The sequence below is a fragment of the Phodopus roborovskii genome, unplaced genomic scaffold (assembly GCF_943737965.1).
Source record: "Phodopus roborovskii unplaced genomic scaffold, PHOROB, whole genome shotgun sequence".
NCBI classification, from domain to species: domain Eukaryota; kingdom Metazoa; phylum Chordata; class Mammalia; order Rodentia; family Cricetidae; genus Phodopus; species Phodopus roborovskii.
In genome coordinates, this window is record NW_026126482.1 from 31,260,746 (window position 1) to 31,284,604 (window position 23,859).

Sequence of the window (23,859 nt, forward strand, 5' to 3'; positions counted from 1 at the left end):
TATCTAATTTGTTGATGAGCATTCTTAGTAATCTGGGCATGGCAGTTTAATGTTTTAATAAATTTATACAAGTTAATGTACACATTTTAACAACCATGCATTGTTAAGAAGGCTTTCAGAAATGTAAGGAGGACCAGGGAGAAGGCTCAGCAGGTGAAAACACTTGCCACAGGAGCCTTATGTCCTAAGTTCTGTCCCTGGAGCTGGATGTGGAGGTAGGCACCAATAATTTCAGCACCCACCCCACACACACACCCGAGAGATGGGAGGCAGCCTAGAGTACACAGCACAGCAACAGAAACAAGAAGAGACTCTGCCTTGACAAGGCAGAATGGGGAGACCTTTATCTGCCTGGCACGCCATGCATGCAAACTTGTGTGCACACACAAAAACAAGCAAATGTTTAAGAAACAAGAGGAAATAATGAGATTCTCTTCATCTACTTCCATCACTATCCTTGCTTCTCAGAAGTTTGCAATTTTAAATTAATTTTGAATATTTCTTCTGATACTTATTTCTGAATTTCTGAATAATACATGTGTGCTATGTGTCCCATAATTTCTTTATTTAGTGCCTGCTTTAGTTGGTGACAATTTATACATCCTATCCCACAAACACTCTTCTCTTGTGCACTCCTTTTGGGTTAAATCAATATTCAGGGCTTATATTATTATAACTATGTAAATAACGCTCTCTGCTGAGCTAACACTACACTGTAATTACTTGTTCTTTCTTGTTCAACTTTTTGTTTTCTTGGAGTTAATAATTGCCTTGTTTTTTTTTCACAATGTTGACTTTGTATGTTACTATCCTCAAATGTCAAAATGTCCAGTATTTTCCCCCAAAACTGTACACATAGTAATGTATAGCAGACCATTCCTCAATGTCTCAATTCTTGTTGAATTCCTATACCTTTTTGTCTTCCATCCTGATTTGTTTTGGGGGCAGGAGCAAACTACACTAGTGTTATGCCTGGCCTTGTATCGTGTAGATCTCTTCTTTTTCTTCAAGTGTTGGAGCCTCTCTTGCTTGCTTTGTTTTCCTCTTTTTGATTTGGGCCCTCATTTTGGTGGCACGCACTTCCTGAGAAAGAGTGCATGTCAGGTGAGTTTAGTGGGAGCTTTGCTGTCTGAAAATATCTTATTCTACCTTAGCATTATTTTGCAGTTTGGCTACAATTGGATATTAAAAATAAGTCTTATTCCAAATTTAAAGGCGTTCAGCCACCATTTCCTAGCTTCCCATGTTTCTCCTGACAGGTCCACTGTCTTTCTTCTTCATGGATATGCGAACTGTTTTTTTCTAGTGTTCTGAAATTTCAAAATGATCGGCTTGACTTGGGTTGTGTCTTACTGTGTTAGGCAATCAATGGCTGTGTTGTTCTAAAGTGCTAGGAAATTTACTTTGCTATTTCTTCTATAATGTGTTTTCTCTCTTCTTCTCTGGGATTTCAGTTTCCTTTTGTTTTGGTTTTGTTTGGTTTGGTCTTGGAAGCAGGGTCTTTATAAATGTGTACCATGGTGACCTGCTCCAGTGTGTGTGTGTGTGTGTGTGTTTGTGTGGGTTAGTTTGCATGTACATGTGTGTACATGCATCAGAAGACAACTTTGGATGCAGTTCCTCAGGAACAGTGTCTGACTGGCCTGGAGTTCACTTAGTAAACTTTGCAGATCAGCAAGCCCTAGGGATCAGCCATTCTCTCCCTCACCAGTGCTGAGATTAAAGGTGCACACACTGTTATGCCCAGTTTTTTTTTTTTTTTTTTCATTTTTAAAATATGGGTTCTAGAAATCAACCTCAGGCCTTCTTGCAATAAATAAATAAATAAATAAGCAAGTAGGCAAATAAATAAAAAAATAAAAATAAAAAACACTTTACTGGCTGGGCTACCGTAAAGGGTATGGTTTTTCCGCCTGCTGCCTGGTCTTGTCCCACCGCCGCACCAGCCCCAAATAACGCACAGAGACTCTGTATTTGATATTATACTGTTAGCCAGGTACTAATTTCTTATTGGCTAGCTCTGTCTTAAGTATTAACCCATTTCTATGTATTTCCACATGGTCTCCTTACCAGGGAGTCGGCCGGCATACTGCTTTCTCCCGACTCTCCATCTTGGCTCCTCCTTACTACTTCCTCTTTCCTCCTTGTCTCCTAGTCCCTCCTATCTTCCTTTCCTATTGGCCAACAGTGCTTTATTATTAACCAGTATGAGAAACATATATACATAATGGCATCTCCCATCAGGCTACCTTCCAAACCTTCTTGGGATTATTTCTTTTTATCATATTTTTATTAACTATTGACTCTTCTGGATTAATCTCATTTTTTTGTTTTTTTTTTTTTTTTTTTTTTTTCCTTTCCTTATACCTGTTCTGTCTTCTTGCTTTACCTTTTGGAAGAGTTCATATCCTCTTTCTTTCCTTTTTGAATTTTATATTTTGTTTCCTTATTTGCTAGTTTTTTAAAGGCAAGATTGTGCTATGTATCCCTGGCTGGCCTGATATTATGTAGCTGAGACTGTACTCAGATTTTTAGAGATCCTAAATTCTACCTCGACCTCCCTAGTACTTGGATTACAGGCATGAGCCACTCTGCCTGGTTGTGCTGATTTGATTTTGCCAGGGTGTTTGTTTTTAATTTCTAGGAAATCCTTCATGTTTTATGAGTATTTCATTTTATTGTGCCTCTTCTTGTTTTATAGATGTAATGTTTTTAAATCTCTGTAGCAATTAACTACCTTCCATTGGCAGCAATCCTTACATTGTTTTTCTTCTACTGGTTTCCTTGTTCACTGTTTCCTTATTTTCTCTCCATCTTTCGTCTTGGATGCTGTCCCCAGATCTGGTGACCATGAATCTGAGGGAATGGCATGCTGGCTAGAAAGTTCTTAAGGGTTATTGACTATGAGGCTCATGAAAGATGATGGTACACTCAGCTAGCAGTTCTCACTTGGCATCCTGGACTTTAAACCTCTCTATTTCTCTTCAGAAGACTCTTTTAAACATTTTCTTTGATTTGCAAACCTAGGTGTGGCTTTGAAGATAGCAGAGATGGAGAAAGTGGTCTGCAAGGCACTGATAGTACTGATAATGGGTCCAATCTTCCTTTTGTCTATGCCTTGGGTGTACATCTGGTCCTGATTGAATCTGTTTGCATCACTATTTAGAGCGAATAAACCACGTATGTCTGAGGGTATAAAGTAACAATGACAAGTGAACCTAAAGGGTGACCCTTACTCTACCCTACACTTCATATTGGTACCTCCTTCAGATGACCACATGTCAAGTCCTGAACAGCTTGGTCTTGGAAATGGAATGAAGAAGACAGACACACAGAGATATATACAGAAAAGCTGGAATCAGGTAGGTTGTGTTTCCTCTGATGGAGCAATATCAACTAAAAAACACACTCTGGATGTTCAGAGCTTTTATTATAGCACAAGAAAAGAGTTAGCTGGTCTCCAGTAAGGAGTCTCTATAGGGAAGCAATCTCAGGTTGTACACATCTGGGAGAAGGAAGCAGCAGTTGCTAGCTTTTGCATACACTGATCAATCATTCATAAACACTTGTACACCCTGTCAATATTTGCACTCCAATCAGAGGAAAGCTTTGCCACTCTCATGGGTCTGAGGTTTTAAGGTTCTTGACATGACCCTGCACATGTAGCAATACACATCACTAGAGGTTTCCTCCACTCCCCATACCCATGGCTGAACTCCCTTTGTCTTTCCTGCGTCCTGTTTCTGACTAGGTAGCCTATGTGTAGCTCACAGCAACCTTTCCTATTGTTTTTAAGCTGTTCCTGCTCTTTCAATAGCTTTCCATCCAGTAGATATTTGTTGACATTGTTGACCATTGATGTTCTTTCCCTGCGCATCTCTGTTCAGTCTTATGGACTTTTATTTTGTATTCCTTTACTGACATTTTAGAGCATTTTCAGAATGGAGTGGAGATAAATATGTATGTGGGGGAAAGCATTTGTGTGTGTGTGTGTGTGTGTGTGTGTGTGTGTGCGTGCTTGTGTGTGTGTGTGTGTGTGCATGCGTGTGTGTGTGTGTGTGTGTGTGTGCTCAAGTGCATGCCTGTGTGTCTCTGTGTGTATTCAGTGTCCCAAATTTAGGTTGCTATTAATTCTATAATTTTGTTGATGACTGTTTCTAAGTTATGGGCTGTTTTTAATGGATGTTATACCTTGACAGATTGATAAATGAAATGGATGTGGAAAGTTTCATGCCCTGTCTTCATATCGTTTATTTCAGTGTTGGTACTTGGGAAGGCTGGGTTTTCCTTTACAAATGAAGGCATTAACATGTAAAAGTAGGAAGCAGTGGCCTTGTTGGAGAAGGTGTGTTGCTAGGGGTGGGCCATAAGGAGCCAAAAGACTCTAAGCATTTCAAATTAGATATCTGCTTCCTGTTTGTGGGTTGAGATATGAATTCTTAGCTGCTGCTCCAGCAGGATGCTTGCCTGTCAGCTACCCCCACTTCCCACTATGAGGGTCATAGACTCATATCCTCCAAACCATAAGCTCCAAATAAACCCTTCCTTCTTTAAGTTGCCTTTGTTATGGTGTTTTCTTACAGCAATAGAAAAGCAACTTTCTTATCTACTCTATACTGGAGACTAGGAGAGACTGAGAACTTTGGCAGTCTAGCAAAGAAGCCTGCTAAAGAAACAGATAACAATTGCACAACGTAATTTATCTTAGTGTAGAAATGTGTACCTAAAGCAACGGGGTATCAATGCAAATAATCGTCATTTCCTCTGGGTGGTCTTCATGTGGGAAGCAGTAGAAAACAAGGCTCTGACAACTAGAAAGGGATTGATAGAGCTGTGACATCTTAGCAGTCTTCCTGTCTTCCAAAGTGTTTTGGCAAAGATGGTGGGCAGCATTAACTACAAATCTTCCTCCTAAGAGACTCCCCAGTTTCTGTCCTTCAGAGTCGATCCATGTTGCTATGTATTCCTTCTAGAGAGGACCCAACTGTGAATGTTAGTAGCATCATTCCATAGGTGTTTATCCCAAACCAAATAAAAAGAAGAAAACCAGCTGAGCATAGGCAGAGTGTTCATCTCTCTCTGCTTCCTGGCGACTGCAGGTGCTTTTCCTTTTCCCACTCCCTCTTATGGCTTCTCTCTCTCTCTCATATATGTGTGTGTGTGTGTGTGTGTGTGTGTGTGTGTGTGTGTGTGTGTGCACGTATGTGTGTATGTGTATGTATATGTATATATATAATTATTAATTGTTACATACACAATCATTATTTTTATTAGGTCCATCTATTTTGCACATATGTCCTCATGTTTAGGGTTGATCACATCATATTAGATAACCTATAAGGGTCTCATTCTTAAAGAAAACTGATATCCTTCATTCAGCAGCCATTGATTACCTGTAATTCTTCATCTTGGGGTGGGATCTTGTGAGCTTTTTCCCAATGTCATTAACCTGTAGACTGGTTCGGTGTTAAGAGTTGTTTTTCCCTCCAGCCTGGTCCCACTGCCACACCAGCCCCAAATAACACACTATGTTTGATATAAAGCTGTAGGTCAGTTACTAGTTTCTTATTGGCTAGCTCTATCTTAAATAGTAAACCATTTCTATGAATCTAAATATTTCCAAGTGGCCTTATCTTACTGGAGAGAGACCCCGGCATTCTCTCTCAATCCTCCATCTTGAATCTCTTCCCTACTATTTCCTCTTTCCTCTTAGTCTTCTAGTCCTGCCTATCTTGCTTTCCTATTGGCCAACAGTGCTTTATTCATTAACCAAAACTTATTTACAGAATGACATCTCCCATCAATTCGGTCTTTATGTAGGTCTTGTCAAACTTCCTGTCTTTGACTTAAACCCATTTTCCTCTTTTTAAAAATGTATATTATGCTATTGTCCTCCCCCCACCTCATTTTCTCATCTCCACTCTCCCTCCTTCTGCTAGGGATCACCTCAGACCTCATAGATCTTCAAGCAAGTGCTCTACCATTGAGCTCCAGGTCCAGTCCTCTCTTGACTTTGAGTTCATGTTGAGCATCTCTAATACAAAAACCTGAACTCCAGAACAAAGGGATGGCTCCGTGAGTAAAGGTACTTCCTGTGTAAGCCTGGAGTCTGGGTAAGCTCAACATCCAGACCCCATGTAAAGGTACAAGGAAAGAACTGTCTCCACAAAGTTGTCTTCTAGTCTCCACATGTATCCTGGCATAAGGACTCTTTCCAGTCTATAAGAACTAACTAGTACTCTGTGTACATGGGCATGTTTATGTATATGTGTATTCATGTGTGTGCATACATGAGTGAATATGTGTGCACATGTGTGTCTGTGTGTATGTGTGTGTTCTTCAGAGGCAATTACTGGGCTTCATATAAAGGGGTTTCAAGTGACATTTGAAGTGCACAAGTATACGACATTTTAAAGCTGAATTTATAAGGAAAATCATCAGCCTGTTGCAACTATCTCAGCCCTCCTGGGGTGTCAAATTAGTTAAAGGTTGGATTCTTTTTCAACCATCTAGTGTTGAGATTAGAAAAACTTTGTACACGTGTGGTGTGTGAATTAGACTACCTTCTTTGAGCAGTTTCAGGGACTTCATGTTTTCAGTATTTGCTGGAGATTTCTTCGATGTGACTACTGAAACTCCAGCATAGACAAGGAATTTGTCTTTTAAGAGCAGGAGGCATGCCCTCCTGTTATCATGGTGGGTAAGGCCATGGAATGCATCATCCCCAGCAGGTGCTGTCAGTGCCCTAACTGATAAGAATGGGAGCAGCCTTGCAGGGTGAGGCAGGGTTCACTGCAGAGGTCATCGATACTGCAGAATCTTCCCAGTCACTCCCTCCCTCCAGCTGCCTGCAATCCTTCACCCTGATGCTTTGGTTTTCCAGTCATTTATAGACCCAGATATCCCACTGTGCAAAACCTTCAGCCTGATGGAATCACAGGTTGCCACTCCAAGTAGGAATTGGCTTTCTGTTTAGAATGGACCTTAAATTTCCAATCATGGTACCATTTGTCCAGGAGACACTTGAAAGGGGAACTGTGAAATGAACAGCGCATTTCATGTCACGGCAGAGGTGTTTTCAAACAGTGGCTGACAAGTGTGTGGGAATGCCGTTAGTAGCTGAGAGTCTCTGTCTGACAGTTCCCAGGATGTCCAGTTAGGAATAGCAGGCTGTATATCTGCATTTGGCGGTTGAGATTGTTTTGTTTTTGGAGTCCTGTTATCATAAATTGCTCTGCAATTTCAAACAATGTACATAATAAGTGACATCTCCAGGACTACTGCAAGGCTAAATTGGTGCTTTCTCCTCTTGTTTTGCTCTCAGTCATCTGTTTCTTGCCTTGGGAAGCCTTCTAGAGACCGCCTTTCATCTGGCACAGGAGAGGGGAGCCACCTTTCAGGAAGCTGGGTGGTGGAAGTGACTGTAATTCTTCCACAAACTTTTCCCAGGGAGTTCATTTACCCTGTGCAGGTTCCTGGGTTATCTCTGTTTATGCTGGTGGGTTTGGGCTGGGTTATGTTTGGGCTGGATTTTGATGTCTATACGCCAACATTGGCATGATAATCAGTTTCCTCCTCTCATTGGCTTTTATACTTGTAATGCTACGATATTTCTGTGTGTGTATGTAGTGTGTGTGTGTGTGTGTGTGTGTGTGTGTGTGTGTGTGTGTGTACCAGAGGTTGAAACTGGCTACCTTCACCAGTCACCTTATTTTCTGAGACCAAGTCTGAAGCTTCTTGATTTGGTTAAGCTAGCTGACCGGCAGCTCCTGATGCCCTGATGTCTCTGCCCACTCAGGGCACTATTATAAATGATCTTCCTGAGATCACTGGGCTTTCTAAGACCTCGTTTTTTAGTTAAGATCTAGGAACAACAGGTTTTTTTTCATGATCCTGAAATAGGAGTAAAGAGAAGGGCACCGCTTTCTGGCAGGGTTTCTGAGAGCAGTTCTAGCTACAGTAATGAGGACAGATGGCTAAATAGAAAGGCTGAGGGACTTATGGATCTTTTGAGCTCAGTTAGCGCAGAACTACAGCTCCCTGCCTCTTTGAGACTCCTGCTGTCTGGAACTAGACATAATTAAAAGATTAAAGAAACATTTGGCAATGCGAAGCTGGTCACTTTTTAATCAGGGAGATTGATTTTCCAATCTCGTTGTGAAGGTGGAATTTTGAATAATTTATGGCTTAGAAATCAGTGGCTTGTCACAACTTGGTTCAAGGAGTAAAGGCTAACCAAAAGAAGGTCTGCTTTCTCCCTTCCCTAAGAGCCTTGTGGAGAGGAACATGCAAAGTGGGGAAACAGTGATGGAGTTGTTATGCATCAGACATTTCCCAGCCTCTGCCAAGAGGATGAAGATGAGCCCCATTCCCTACCCCCCACCCCCATCCTCCCCACCCCCACCCCCACCCCCACCCCCGCCCCCACCCCTGCTTCTCTACCTGGGCCCGGAGGTCTGGATAGATTCTCTTCACTACTTTGCAATGTGGCTCTTTTATCTTGTGGATAGCAACAAGGTTCCAATCCAGAGTCCCCTGCTCTGCAGCCAGACAAGCTTCCATTAGCCAAGAAGACACATCCCAGGCAGACACTATCACAAATCCCAGAATCCAACCTGAAATCTTATCTATATACTACCATGGAATCTTCTGGAATCAAGCTGGAGAAAGGCTTTTCTGAAAGGAAAAAAAATTCAATATTAACGTAGATTCCAGTAATACCTACGAGAAAACACAAATCCATGCCTAGAAGTCATGGTGGTAAGGGGGAAGACATGACTGACCATCAGAAGCCAGAGGAAAACCTGGAAGGAGAGGTCTACCAACTGAGGTTATGCTTGGTGGACAGGGGAGGGACTGAAGAAATTTCTTTACTCCAAGCTCAAATTTCCAGTGAGTTTACCAAGTTAATGGATCCTCCTTGCATCAAAATGAGGTTGGGCAAAGAGCTGACTATGCCACGTCCTTCTGAAAAGTTTTAGCCAATTTGCATGGAGCCCACTGTAGTGACACCTCTCACCAGTAAGTCCTTCATTCCCATCAATAAATTGTTCAGGGGATATGTCAGCTTCTAAGTGTCCCAGCTAATCGAATGTCACACGATGGCCATGGAGAGCCATGATTTCTGAGAACTTCTTCAATATGTCATCCTTGCTGTTTAGCAGATGAATTTTTAAGAATGAAGAAGGTTGTAGATGTGGCTCAGTTGTTAGAGTGCTTGCCTAGCATTGGTGAAGCCCTGGGTTCAATCCCCAGCACTGAATAAACAGAGCATGAGCCAACATTGGGGAAGTGAGACAGAAGCAGAAAGTCAAGATCATCCTTAGCTACAGAGAAAATTCAAGGCCAGCCTGGACTCCGTGAGTCTCTGTAGGGAGGGGGGGATCTTTAGGACAATGGGAGATTTTCAAACAGTCTGTCTTCACACATGATCTCTTTGCAGCTCTTCACACCAGTGGGGCTTTGTCAAAGTAGAGGAAAGCCTTCCTCCACAGCCCTCTAAGGTGGCAATGAGCACGGGTGATTTGCATTAAAGTGCATTTGGCAACAAACAGAAGCAGTTATGGAGGGGCCCTTTCCAACCACCTTCAAACACTTAATGTGGCTTTTTAGGATGCAAATGTCTGGAGAAGGAAGACAGACAATGGCTAAAGGTTGCACCTTGTGGAGTGGTCATATAGAAAACATTGTTGCCTCTCAGAGGGAAATGACATGCAGAAGACAGAAGAAAACATGGTTCCCTGTAGCTATCATGTAACATTCGCTTAGCTGGGACTCTTAGGAGCTGAGAAATAAGATGTTTTTGCCTCTCATCAGGATACATCCCCTGAACAATTCATAGGGATCCTTCTTCAGAAGAACTCACTGTAGTGGCCTCTGTGAATTGGCTAAAACTCCTTGCTAGTGAGGGGGTAGTAAACAGAACAAGTCCAGGGACCAAACTCCTGCCCTTCAAATATCCAACTATGGGGCTAAACATAATGGTGAAATTCTGAAGGTAAGCATCACTGGGGTGGGACATACTTCATGCCCATTCTTTAATGCATTCACTGGTGTTCCTGGGGCAAACATGACTGAACATTACTGCACCCCAGTTCTGTTATAGGTCCAAGCCTACCCACTTGCCCTGGGACAGGGTTTCTGTGCTGTGACACTTGATACTTGAGACTGAATAATTCTTTGGGGAGAGAAGTTGTCCTATAGCTAATCCTTATACAAGGTTAGATGTCTAGTTATAACTGTATTAGTGGCCATGGTGCCCATTAGCACTCCTGGCTTCTACCCACTCGATGCGAGTAGAACCTCCCCTAAAATGCCCTGTTATGACAACCCAAAGCATCCCCAGATATTTCTAATAGCCTCTTGGAGAGAAGGGCAAAATCTCCCACAGCTGAAAAGCTCTGTCTTCAACCTATAATTTGTACTGAATTAGCAAGCCAATTACAGATCAGGTTGAATCTGCACTCATTTATTAAGCTTTCATATAAACAAATAATAAGACCACATTAGACATGAGCTTGTGGGTTTGAGCCATACTGGAATCATTCTCTCTTAATTGTTACCTACACTGTTTGCACCAGGATGGCAATACAGCCCATAATAAAACTTCAGCCCCCACTGTTTGATGTCACCACCGCTCTGTCAACTTCCTTCTTTTACTCTTTATGCAGCACCTCCTTCCCACCTTCCTGGCCAACACATTGACTTAACATGAAGCCCTCTTGAAGAATGTTTTCCACACAGTGCTAATGTGAAGAAAGGGCTCCCAGCTGGATATAGGAAGCAGGGCTCTGGATGGCTGGGAGAGACTTCTGCATGGAGTCCTCATCAACCACCATAAAGCCCTCTGAGCAGAGGCCACCCACTCCTTAGATTTGTGTGGCCAGGTCCTGTCAGTGCCCTTAACTGCTGACAGCAATGCTCAGCATTAGTGTTGGTTTTGCTCAGAGACAGACCAGGCTCTGAAGAGAAGGCCCTCTCCTTTAAAGGGTATGAAAGCATTTTGTCCCCAGGAAAGGAACAAAAGCAATCAGTGGTTTATGGGGAACTTTATTTGCAAGTCATGAAATTAAGCCAAGTGTGACCATCAGTCTAATTTGAACTGCATGTGGGGGTTCTTGGTAAAGAGTGGAGAGCCTGAGCAAATGGGATCCAGGGAAAATTCAGTAGGACCAAGGCACCAACCTATAGTAGGGTACCTCTGAAGAACTCATCTGGAAACTCCATGAAACCAGACAGCAAAATTTCTTTTCTGCATGACTCTTGAGTTACATATAAATGTTTGGTCCTTGAGTGATGGAGGGGGTTTTTGTAGTAAGGGTCTTTTAGAACTTCAGCCAGTTAGCTTGAAGAATATCGTCATCAGAGCCACTAATACAGTTATAACTAGACATCTAACCTTGTATAAGGATTAGTCTCTTGTATTCCTTATCATTGTATGAACAAAAAGATTTTTAAATGCTCTTATTATTTTAAAGTTCTGTGCTATATGTGCTCATGTTTCTTGGAATGTCTAACCAAAATAAACTTATAGGTGTCCCAAGCTTCTGGGTGGCATAGGGTGGCATGCAGTTCTTAAATCTTCGGTCACCTCAGAATCTATAGAGTAGAGGAAGCCATGACAAGAAGCAAGTTGTGATCAAGGACTGTCACAATCCCCCTCGTAGATCAGCTGCAACCTGTATTTAGAGGACACTGTCTTTACTGTCTATAGATACATGTTGACTTTGCTTATTGAACCATTTTGAGATGTCTAGTAAAAACTGGTCTGGAGTATAAATACTTGCTGAGTTTCCATCATTAGTATGACTTTTTTCTCTCCCTACATAAATGATCGGTTATCATTGGTGCAGTTTGTGTTTTCAGTTGACTTTCAGATATGGGGTGACTCACGTGTGGATGAGCTCATCCATTTCATGGCTTAAATATGACCTGTTTACTTATGACTGCCTAGTCTAGATATTGGAGCCTTTGCCTCTAATTCAGTGTCACCAACAACCAGGATCTCAAGGCTAACAGGCTCAGATCTTCATGGCTGATCTCAGTCAGCTGACATATCCCCCCTGTGTTCATTCTGAGCTCATCCAATGGCAACTCAATTCTTCCTTGCAATCAGGCCCAAGCCCTTGATCTCAAGATACCATATTTCGTTATTCATGTCCAACCCAAACAGTTTACACTGCTTTCAAAAACACCCATCCAGGATCTAGCCATTTCTTACTGCTATTGCTTCCATTACACCAGCCCTGTGCCACCTTCCCCTCTTTTAAAATAATTTATTGTAACTTTTTTATATGCATCTGCATTTGTGATGAGAGCGCACATGCGGAGGCCACTGCAGGCATCCGTGTCTCTTTAGTTGCTCTCCACCTTATGCTTTGAAACAGAGACTCTCACTGAATCCAGAGCTCATCAGTTCAGCTAGACCAACTCCAGGGATACTTCCGTCTCCACTCCAAGTGCTAGGATTGTAGGAACATAGCCCCATGCTTGGCTTTTGACATGAATGCTGGGATGTGAATTCAGGGTCTTCTGACAGCCATGTCTCTAGTCCCCTCCTGTGTCTTTCGTTTGCTTAAATCCAACATCATCTAATCTCATTTTCCTGCTTCCTCGGTTGTTCCCTTGGAGTTCATTTTCTTATCACAGCAACAAGAACAGCCCTTTAAAACTGCTTGTCAGTGGGCAGTGATGGCACATGCCTTCAGTCCCAGTGTGTGGGAGGCAGAGGCAGGAGGATCTCTTAGTTTGAGGCCAGCCTGGACTACAGAGTGAGTTCCAGGATGGACAGGAATAAACAGAGAAACCCGGTCTGGAAAAACAAAACAAAAATACAAGAAGCCAGACAAACAATAAAAACGCTTTTCCAGACTAGACAGGTGTTTCATGCCTGTTATCCCAGCATTTGTCAGGCTGGGGCAGAAGGACTGCTGTGAGTTTGAGGCCAGCCTAGGCTACACAGTGAGTTGCAGGTGAGTCTGAAACAGAGTAAGACCCTATCATCATCATCATAATTGCTACTCTGCTTAAAAAGCTATCACCTTCCAATGGATGGAAAGAGAAAATGAGACTCTCCCAATATCACTTTCTACCCATCTTTCTGGGGCTCCAGGGAACTCCTGGCCAACTGTCCCCATTATTAATATTTTGAGCCCACTCAGAGTCCTTGTACATCTGAGGCTTCCCACTAGACTGCTGTTGCTTCCGGAGGAAACCTCTATCCTCCCTCACTTTCTTCTGCTCAAATTTACAAGTAAAGGATGTCCCTGGTATCTCTGTGCAAGGCTGCGACCGCACCCTCTGCACACATCAGCTAAGGTTCTCCAGGGCAGCCACCCCTTACACTGCTCTATCACTCTCTCTCCTCCATTAGAGCCGGCAAGGCTGATGCTTCAAGGCAGGGCTTCACTTGTCCCTCTAACTCTAGAGCCTACACCAATTTGTCTGCTGATACATTTTAAGCGCTCAGCACACGCGCATAGACAATTTAAGTTCTCTGTGTGTGTGGGTGGCTTTTCATAGGAAACATTCTGTAAGCTTGTAAAGTCTGAGTGAAACATGTCTCCTTCAATGCCCTGTGTTCCCTTTCTGGTTCTCTCAGGCTGTGTGAGGATTCTATAGTTAACTTATGTAAAAAACACAATATAACACTGGGGTCAGTTCATCTCTTCACTAGTGAAACCTTAATAGCTGCAAAGTAATGTGTTGTTGGAACTCGAATGTTTACTTTGTTGAATATATTTTCTATTCAATTTAAGGCAGACTTATATAGAACATTTTGTGTACTTTATTTAGAATATGAAAAAGGATAGGTCAGAGATATGACCTTTAAATTTTTATGTGTATTGTAATAGCCAAGCTCCATTACCACCAGCTCTTAATAATGAACCCAAATTATTTTCTATTCTGTGAACATTTTAGTTCTGTCTCCCTGCTCCACACCCCCCCAGGGGGTGTTTGGTCTGCTTGATGATTCCTAGGATGATAGCATTGGTAATAAAAGACTGGTTCTGGGGGTCTGATAACCATCCACCAGACAGTGAAAGAAAGTGGGGATCTGTATAAAACTTGTACCCCACCCTCAGAATCTTTTTGAAGCTTAAGAAAACATTTTCTGGGGACATACTAAAAAAGAGTTCTATTTCTGTATACATTGGACACAGACAAGTGGTTGCCCCGGCGAAAAAGTAAATAGCTGTGGGGTCTAGACCAAGATACAGACAACAAATCAATAACAGGCCACTAAGAGGAAACTAGGAGAGGACTTCACACCCGGGCAATTATCATTCTGTCCCACAAGATGCCCTGCTTGGGGCAGGCCAGGGCTGCCTGGGCCTGTGTGGGCCCTGTGGTGAGTTTCTGATGCCTTTCCCATTAATCTACTTCTCTGGCTTCTCTTGAGAAACCTTCCTGGAATTGTAACCAGCTTCAGGGCTCCAGAAATTTAATTTTATACACAATAAATGAGTTTGGCCTGAGGTTCAACCTGGATGTTTTCCTGACTTTTGCCAATTTCAAAACGTGAAGGTAAAGTCATTGAAACCGACAAACAACTTCGCTGGGTACCAACAAGGGATTCAGATTCTGTCTGTCTGTCTGACTTTCTTTCTTTCTTCCTTTCTTTCTTTCTTTCCAAATTCTTATTTTGGAGAAAGCAAAAATAAAATTCTCATCTGTCTCTCTCTCTTGTTTCCTTTTTTTCTTTTATCACAGTTAATTACCTTGGAGCATTTGAGAATTCACTCACTAATTTTAAAACCTTGTATCTGATTAAGTACCATACGCCAGAAACTCACATTCCACTTATGCTCCTGCCCTAGTTGGTGATTTTCATTTTAAATTATATGGCGATTTATAATTTGAGGTGGGGACAGCACACAGTAAGTATTAGTTTGAAGTACTTGAATTTAAGTCCACTTTGCTGTAACATCTCACTGCTATGGCCTAAAACTGATTTGTCTCCAAAATATTCCATTGGCTGCTAGACTAATAGTAATATACATAGTTTGAGCCAAGACATGGCTTCCTGGAATACATAAATCAGATAAACCAAAACTGTTCCTCTGGTGAGTGGTACACGGCAGGATGAGTGAGGGTTATCTCCCCCAGTGTGGCGAGGCTGATTTTCACAAGTTTATGTCTCTAACAGTGGGGAAGTAGAAACACTTGTAGTTTCGTGTTCCTGAAATTGGAGTTGTGCTGGGGGTTTTGCTTTGCTTTTGACTTGGTGAAATTTAGTGTAGAAATGAAAATAACATCAAGGTTTCAGGGACCTGGGAGAGGGTATTGCTCTGGAAGCAGGTAGCATTGTTCAGATGAAGAAATCACATTCAACAGGACTTCAGTGAAGGGGTAGTGTCTCCGCAGACTCCTACATTATCCTCAGGAACAAACCTGCTGTCCCCAACACGCTTCCTAAAAATAAGAAAAGAACACCTACTCTCTTTCTGTCCTGGCTAGCATTTATGTAAGAGACCTGAGTTTTTTTGGGAGGGGATCACTCATGTATCATAGGGTTCACACTCGTTAAAATTTTAAATCTTTTTGTTATTTTTTGATTTGTTTTTTGAGACAGAGTTTCTCTGTGTAGCTCTGGGTGTCCTGAAACTCACTCTGTAGACCAGGTCAGCCTCAAACTCACAGAGATCCACCTGCCTCTGCTTCTCTGTGCTGGGATTAAAGGAGTGCACTGCCATTGCTCAGCAAATTTGTATTATTTTTTATTTTTAATTTCTCATATGAGCCAGACAGTGGTGGTGCATGCCTTTAATCCCAGCAGGTGGATCCCTGTGAGTTTGAGGCCAGCCTGGTCTACAAAGCTACACAGAGAAACCCTGTCTCCAAAAACCATTTAAAATTTTTTTCTCTTATTATGTTTTGTGTCCTAATAACTCTCATCTCCCTATCTCCCACCCCACCCTCACCCCTGTCTACCCTTCCCGTGAATCAGTTCGCCCTCTTACACTACACAATACAGCAACATTCAATGTGGTTGTGAGATTGTATATCCATGACCACCCTCAGTTTTGAAACATCCTACCATCCCAAGAAATCCCAGATTCCTGAACGGTCTCCCCACATTCTCTTTCCTCTCAACTGTTGACAGCCACTTATCTACTCTTTTTCATAAGTCTATCTATTTTACTTAAAGGCAGCCATAAGATCCGTGATCTTTTTGTGTTTGGCTTTTAAGATGTAGCCCATTTTCAAGGCTCCTCCATGGAGTTAACACGTACCAATAACTAGTTCCTTTGTCAGGCTATATAATATTCCACAGGTAAATAAGCCATTTTGTGTACAAATTTTGTATACTCATACAAAATGAATATGAATATACATTTTGTGCAAACATGTGTTAGTTAATGGATTGTTTTGATTTCTTCATATATAATACCACTATATATGACAATCATAGGATTGTCATGAGAAATAAATGTAAAGCTAAATGTGATACCATCCTATATCATACTGATTATTCATTGTTATCATCCCTGGCTTGATGAGCTCACCTCTTGAATATCTGTTTATTTTGTCCATTTACATTTTCAATAGCAGATTGAGTTATTTTCCCTAGTTTTTTTTACCATTAAAAAGGCTTAGCAGAAGGAGTTTTTGATATGCCTTTAATAGAAGATTAAATATGAGTTGAAGATCTAGTTGCAGTTTACCACAAAAAGAAACAAAATATTGGGAGAAAGTCATGTCCAAGATTCTGTAGAATGTTACACAAAAAGACTAAAGATAGGCAAATGTTTCGTTTCTGAGTTAAATGAAAGCCTTTATTTCTAAGGATGCCATGAGAAAGTTCCATAAAACAAAGTCAAAGACTGAGGCCAATGTAAGTGGGGGAAGGAAATTGTTTCTGTAATGGCCACCTTCTCTCTGGGCTTTACATTTGCAGTGGGCCGATCCCTATGTTGAATCTCTAGCTCTCAGTGTGATGGTATTTGGAGAAAGGCCCAGTGGGAGATAATCCAGGTTAGAGGAAGTCAGGAAGATAAGGCCCTCATGAAGGAATTTCACTCATATTCTCCCTCCTCTTCTCTTTCTCTCCTCTGTCTGTCCCTTTCACTCTCCCTCTACATGTGAGGACAAAATAAGAAGAACCATTGTGATCAAGAAGGAAGCCCTCACAAAAGAACAAACAAAGGCATTGATAACAGCCTTGTCAGCTTCCAGAGTTGTAGAGAAACATTTATTAGGTACTTGGTGTATAATATTGTGTTATGGCAGCCTACTTTGACTCACACAATATCACCATTCCTTCCTGTGTTCATGTATTTCAGTGCTCAAGTTTCTCCACTTTCTAAAGATACCCATGACATTGGATGAGGGTCCACTTCAGGACTTCATTAAGGCCCCATTAGCTCTGTAAAGACCTGATCTCTAAATAGGGTCACATTATGAAGTAATTGGCATGAGGATCCCAGTGCCCCCCCTTTTGTGTGTGTGGGGCAGAGAACAGTAGAAACCACACAGCAAACGAAGCCAAATGCAAAGTAAAGAGACCACCCTGAGAGGCACTCAGAGCAAAGAAACAAAACACAAGAGCAAATAGAAGACCATGGGGACCAAGAGAAGGAGATCCAGAACTGTGATGGGGGTAGAATGAAGTAACTTAAGTGTCCTCTGGCAAAATATGGGAGTTTTTCCTCTATTCAGAACATGAGTTAAATTCTCACTGCACCCCATGGTACTGAAGTGGATCCACAGGCACATACCTGATGTAGCTACGTGGGATCATGCCTTTATAAGGCCAAGCAATGCTCCATATCTGTCTTAAAGGTCTTAATAATTAAATATTTGGAGTTACATTTTTAAATGAAGTCTTATGGGATAGTGAACTACTATGAGATAGTGAACTATTACTTCAGTAAAGATGATATGAGTCATTTGTGTTTCCCATAATTCCTTGCTGAATGAGTCATGTATAGACACTTCTCAAGTTATGACAGGCCTATACTCAACTTGACAGTGAAGTTTCATCCAGATAATTTCATTACAAATTGAAAGTGTCCTAAGTTGAAAATGTGTTCAATGCTCATCTATTGACACTACTTTCCCATGTCAATTTTTAGTTTTTATCTTAAGACACAGTCTGACTAAGTTGCCTGGCTTGTCTTTAAATGCTATAGCTCAGACAGGCCTTAAATGTGAGATCTTCTTACCTCAGATTCCCAGGACTACAGGTTTGAGCTACCAAGCCCCCTCACTTACCCAAATCATCTCTATTTTCTGTCTTCTTAAATAAATAAACAAATTGAAATGGAATGGAATGTTTCTATTGAGGCATGATTAGCAAAAATTATTGAGTGAAAATTTGAGAAATTTGTCTTCAGTGTCACTTATTTGTTTGGTTTTTGTTTGTTTGTTTGTTTATGTACATTATTGTGTGGAGGGGATATACATGTGCATATGTGCATACATGCATGTGATACATGGGGTCTTTTAATTATTTTTCAATGTACTTTTTAAGAAAAGGTCTCTGCAGCATATTGGAACAAATACAGAGAACCATAGCCAGACATTATGCAGAGAGTGGGAGACTTTGGAACACTCAGCCCTAAATGGGATGTCTCCATCAAATTCCTCCAGTTAGGGCTCAGGGAAGTCCGTGAAAAAGGAGATGGTGAGGGTGTCCTTTGCCTAATTTTATGGTTTCCAGTTAGTGTCTGTATGGGAATCTTGAATATGCAAATAAGTGGATCTCTGTCTTTCATGCCTTCTCTTGGGCTTTTTTTCCCTTCTGTTTGTTTGTTATATCCAATCCTGATCTGTTTGTCTTTGTTTTATCATATTATATTAATAGCCTACAGAAATCTGTTTGTTTTCTAGTGAGAGAAAGAAAGGAGGTAGATCCAGATGGGATGGGCCATAGAAAAGAGCTTGGAGGAGTAGAGGGAGGAGAAACTGTAATTAGGATATATAATTCTATTATGTGAGAAAAAAAATCTATTTTCAATAAAAGGAGGAAAACATAACAAAGAAAGAAAGGAAGGAAAGAAAAAAGAAATAAAAGGTCTCTCATTGGGAACTGGAAATAACGGATTAGACTAAAGTGTCTATCAAGCAAGGCCCTGTCTCCACTTCCCCACCATTGGGATAGTAGGTTCATGGTACTATGCCTAGAATTTTGCATAGATGTGGAGGATTGAATTCAGATCCTCCCTCTTGCATGATAGTACTTTACTGGCTGAGCTATCTCCCAAGTTTAAAGTATTTATATAATTATTCTTTGATGAATAAAATCTCTGGGATCAGATATCAGGGTAAAAACATGATTGATCGGAGAAGACCAGTGACCTCCTCTCTTGCTCCCTCATTGATCCAAAAGGTCCAGCATCTCTCCAAGCCCCTCCCTACTACTTCCCATGTCTCTCTGTATGTCCCGGGTCCTCCAAAACTTTAATGGCTTATCTGCCCTCTAATTCCAGGTAAACATCATTATCTGTCAGGGGAGTGTCAGAGTGTGATCAAAATATCTCATAACATTTCCCCTTTTTGCCTAATAAAAAAGAAAGGTTTTAACTCTAACACAATAAAACTACATACAATAAGAACTATTATCAGGTACAAATTATATTCACAATGTCCAGTCCATTTGTACTTGGTAAATTCAGAGGAAAGTATTCCATCATCTATCCTATCTTGGTGAGTCCAAAGTTTTGTACCTAATTCACTTTTTATAATAACTTGTATTACCAACCTAGAAATAACTTTTTAGCCCTCAAAACATTTTCTTAGATAAACAATTTAAGCTTTTATATCTCTTAACCTTATACATGTTACACCTCTTTTGTGGGTTTCTTTTCTGAATCTGCTAATGAGGAAACTGTGACAATAACTATCTAGTTTTCAACCCCATCAGAAATTTAAGAAGGATATAATATTACCTGAGTAAACAGGAAGTGCAGATCAAGAAATTTCTAAAACTGTACAAAAAAATAGAGATATATGGCTGCCTGGACAGTCACCCCAATGTTCCTCTGCAATGTTGGGGTATTCACCTTCATCCTATAGGCCTAGATTTTCTGGCACACTTTTCTGTGAAGCAGGAATATTGAAGGACTGCCCTACCTTGTCTTGGAAAAATTTAGCAGTCACTTTTATTTGTATCCTTTTTGACTGGTTTGGAAAGCATATTGTCAGCAATTAAGGCAAGGTCAGTTTCTTGCCTAGTGGGTAACATTTTACCACAGAGAAAGAAAACTCCATATAGAGCAGCTTCAAAGCTCATCATCTTCTCTGAAGTAGATTGGTGCTGCCAGGAACAGACATGTCTTACTGTCATGAAAAGCCTTATGTTATTAAAATACCATAAGTGTGTTTGAGGAACACTGGTCTACCTGAAATATATCTGTTTGACCTTGAAAATATACCTAATGTGACTATAAGTTTGATTATTATAGATGACCAATTACTAACCTGAATCTCTTAATTATCATAAATAGCTTCTAATAATAAGTTCCAAGAACTAGAAATTTATGTTACATTTTTAAACGAGCTGCAAAGGTACAATACCTTAAACAAGGGTGTAAACATATATACACTATAACAAAACCTTAAATTTGTATCAATATGCAAGAATTCATACCAATGTAAAATATTTAAGACTAGTAGTTTCCCTTTTAGCTTAAAAGTAGATTGAAGAATTTACCAAAAATAACCTTAAATTTGTATCAATATACAAAAATTATACCAATATAAAATATTGACTAGAAGTTACTTTTTAATTTAAAAGTGGATTCAATATACCCTTTTATCCTATCATTACTATATCCCCCCCTTATTTTCTTTTCAGAAAGCAATTCCTGAATCTAACATTCTTTGCTTAGTTTTTTCCCTGTCAATGACCACTAACAATGTGTAACCAATCCCAGTAAAACAATGACAAACATCCATAATCCACTGAACAACAATAAACTATGCACCCAACCTTTTGGGAATGTGAGCATCATGTTCTTAAAATTACTTCCTGTTGTCTCGAGGTGATAGCATCTTTAGGGAACCCTGAGAAAATTGAAATGATGAACAAATCTTAGGAGAGCTGGCTGTTGTTCAGTATCAATTTGATAGTTGTTGTATAAAATATTGACACAAGGTGGGGCTATTTAACATCCTTTATGGAATAACTTTCCATTGATACCTTTTAACAGGCTGGGAATTATTATAAGCAGGCACTGTAAAGGCAATTTTTTCTTTATCATGTTCTTGTAAAGGTATAGTACAAAAAAAAGTCTTTTAAATCAATTACTATAATATAATAGATGATTCTTTAGGTAATAGAGATGGCAAGGGAATTTGAGGTTATAAATTGGGCATTAGCTGAATAACCTTATTTATATGGCTCTTAAATTTGTTAACATTCTCCATTTTTCAGATTTGTTTTTAGTGACAAATATAGGATAATTCCAAGGACTGGTCAATTCTTCAATATGTTGAGCATTTAGCTGATCCAATAGCATCTGTTCTAATGCCTGTAACTTTTCTGTTGTCAAAGGCCATTGTTCCATCCACACAGGTTTGTCAGGTAACCATTTTAAAACTATGGCTGTTAGTACCTTTGAAAAATCACCAGCTGTTGTGCCCTGTTTATGTACAACCTGAACTGCTTATGGTTTGTTTCTGGTATTGTAGGAATGCTAATCTGGGTTTTTCATTACTGTAACAAATTACACCCCCTCCCATAAATTGATTGCTATGTCAGCCATAAATGGTGTAATTTCCTTAACTGTTCTTCTGGCCCCATACATTTGACACACCTTGTACTTTGTTTTACCTAAGATAAACTTCCGATCCCTAAAAGGTGAACACTTACCTCCTGAAGAAGCCAATCTACAGGCCAAGATTTTAGTGAAATCATTGTATATACCCATACCTGCGTCTAGTAAACCTTCAGTCACAATGCTACTTGTATTTTTAGCTTTGGTCTTTTATCATTTATAGAAGTTTGACAAATTACTTGGTTTTTAAGACTTTCCTGAAAATTTGTTTAATGTAATGAAACTGTTATGTCATCCAGAGCAGTATGACTTTTAAAAACATGCATTAAATCTTTTAATTATTCTGTGGATGAATCTCCCCAATTCTGAGAGGGAATAATTGAACCAAATTTGACATTGGGGCCTGCAAAAGGCCCCCTAAGGTGTTTCCCAATAGGGAAGGGTTATCTTGTTTTTCTGTGTTGATCTTCATTCATTAGTCCAATGTCAGCATTTGCTATACCTTCTTCATAATCCAGAAGGTTAGGCCTTATGTTTGGAATATCTCAAAAAAAAAAAAAATCTTTCTAGTATTATCTTGCTACAATCTCTTTTCAAGTGACCTAGTTCATCACAATTAAGACATCTAACCTCTTGATTTTTCTTAAAATTTTAAGAAATCACTTCTTTTATCCAAGTATCATCTTAAGTGTGAGATCCAATATTAGCCGTATTTCTAACCCATTCATCTATTGGTGCTGATCTTGGCTTTAGTATTTTTAAAGACAGAGATTCCATTAATATTTGTCTAGCTGAAGTCAATCTTCATTAAAAAAAAAAAAAAATCAGTGAAGGCTCTTTTGAGGCCTTGTATAACTTTAGTGGATGACTCAGTCCTCTTTCCTGGTTCTTCAACCCTGTTCCAATCATTCAAAGCAGCTATATGGCATAGAGCCAAAGTGTGATCATCAAATCTAAACCATCTTTACAAATCAGCATATAGAACTTCACCAAGACCTGGGCTTGGGAAATTTCCGTACCTCTGGCCCCACCTCATTCTTCTATGACCCTAGCTTCCTCTCTCCACTACGTTTTCTATTGTAACTGAGGAACAGCTTCAAATACTGCTGTAGTATAAATCTTTCCACTCTCATGGGGAAGAGGGAAAACTAGCCATGGCAGCAGTGGCTGCAAAGCCAGTAGTGAGTGACTGCTTCATGATCTTGTGCCCCACATTGGATGCTAGATAAAGTATTTATCTAATTATTCTATCAATAAAAAGGAATAAAAACTTAAGGTACAATATCAGATGTCTGGGCAAAAAAGTTGATTGATCAGGGAAGCAGTAAAGAAGTAACCAGTAACCTCCTTCCTTGACTCAAAAGACCCAGAATCTCTGTAAACCCCTCTACACTACTTTCTGTATCTCTCTATATGTCCTGTGTCCTCCAAAACCCAGGCTAATTTGGCAACTTTGGCCTCCTAGAAGCTAGCTCCACCCTCTGATTTGAGGTAAACTTTATTGGCTGTCTCGGGGATGTCAGAGTACAATCAAAATATCCCACAATGCCAGTTCCCCTTCAGGCCAATCATCTCATAAAACTCACCATGAAAATCATATAGAACATTGTCTCTTCAGCTCTAATTCACACTGCTAAGCAGGTTGTTTAAACATTGCTTGTGCATCCAACTGTGAACTTCTTACTGAGCTCTTACAGCCAAACTATGAGCTTCGTATACTGATTCCAGTAGGGAAAGTTCCAGAATACCTGTCCTGCTTGTGAAGAGGGAGACCTGCCTTGACTTTGCTGTACTACCATTTGCAGGGTGCTCTGCTCTGTGTTTCTTGGCTACCAGTTGCCTCAGTGATATCTGCAAAGGAAGCATCATCCTGCACATCCAAGTGTGACTCTTGTCATCTGTCTCTTCTGGACCCTTATCTCTGCTAGTGGATCCAGATAGGAAACACATTCTTTTACCTTTTTAAGAATTTTTCTTTAATTATTTTATTGAAAATTGAATTTTTTCATATATTTTGATTACAGTTTCCTCATTCCCAACTCCTCCCACATCCCCCCACCTCACCACCCACCCAAATCCACACCCTTTTTCATTCTCATTACAATATAAATAGACATCTAAAAAAACTAATAATAAG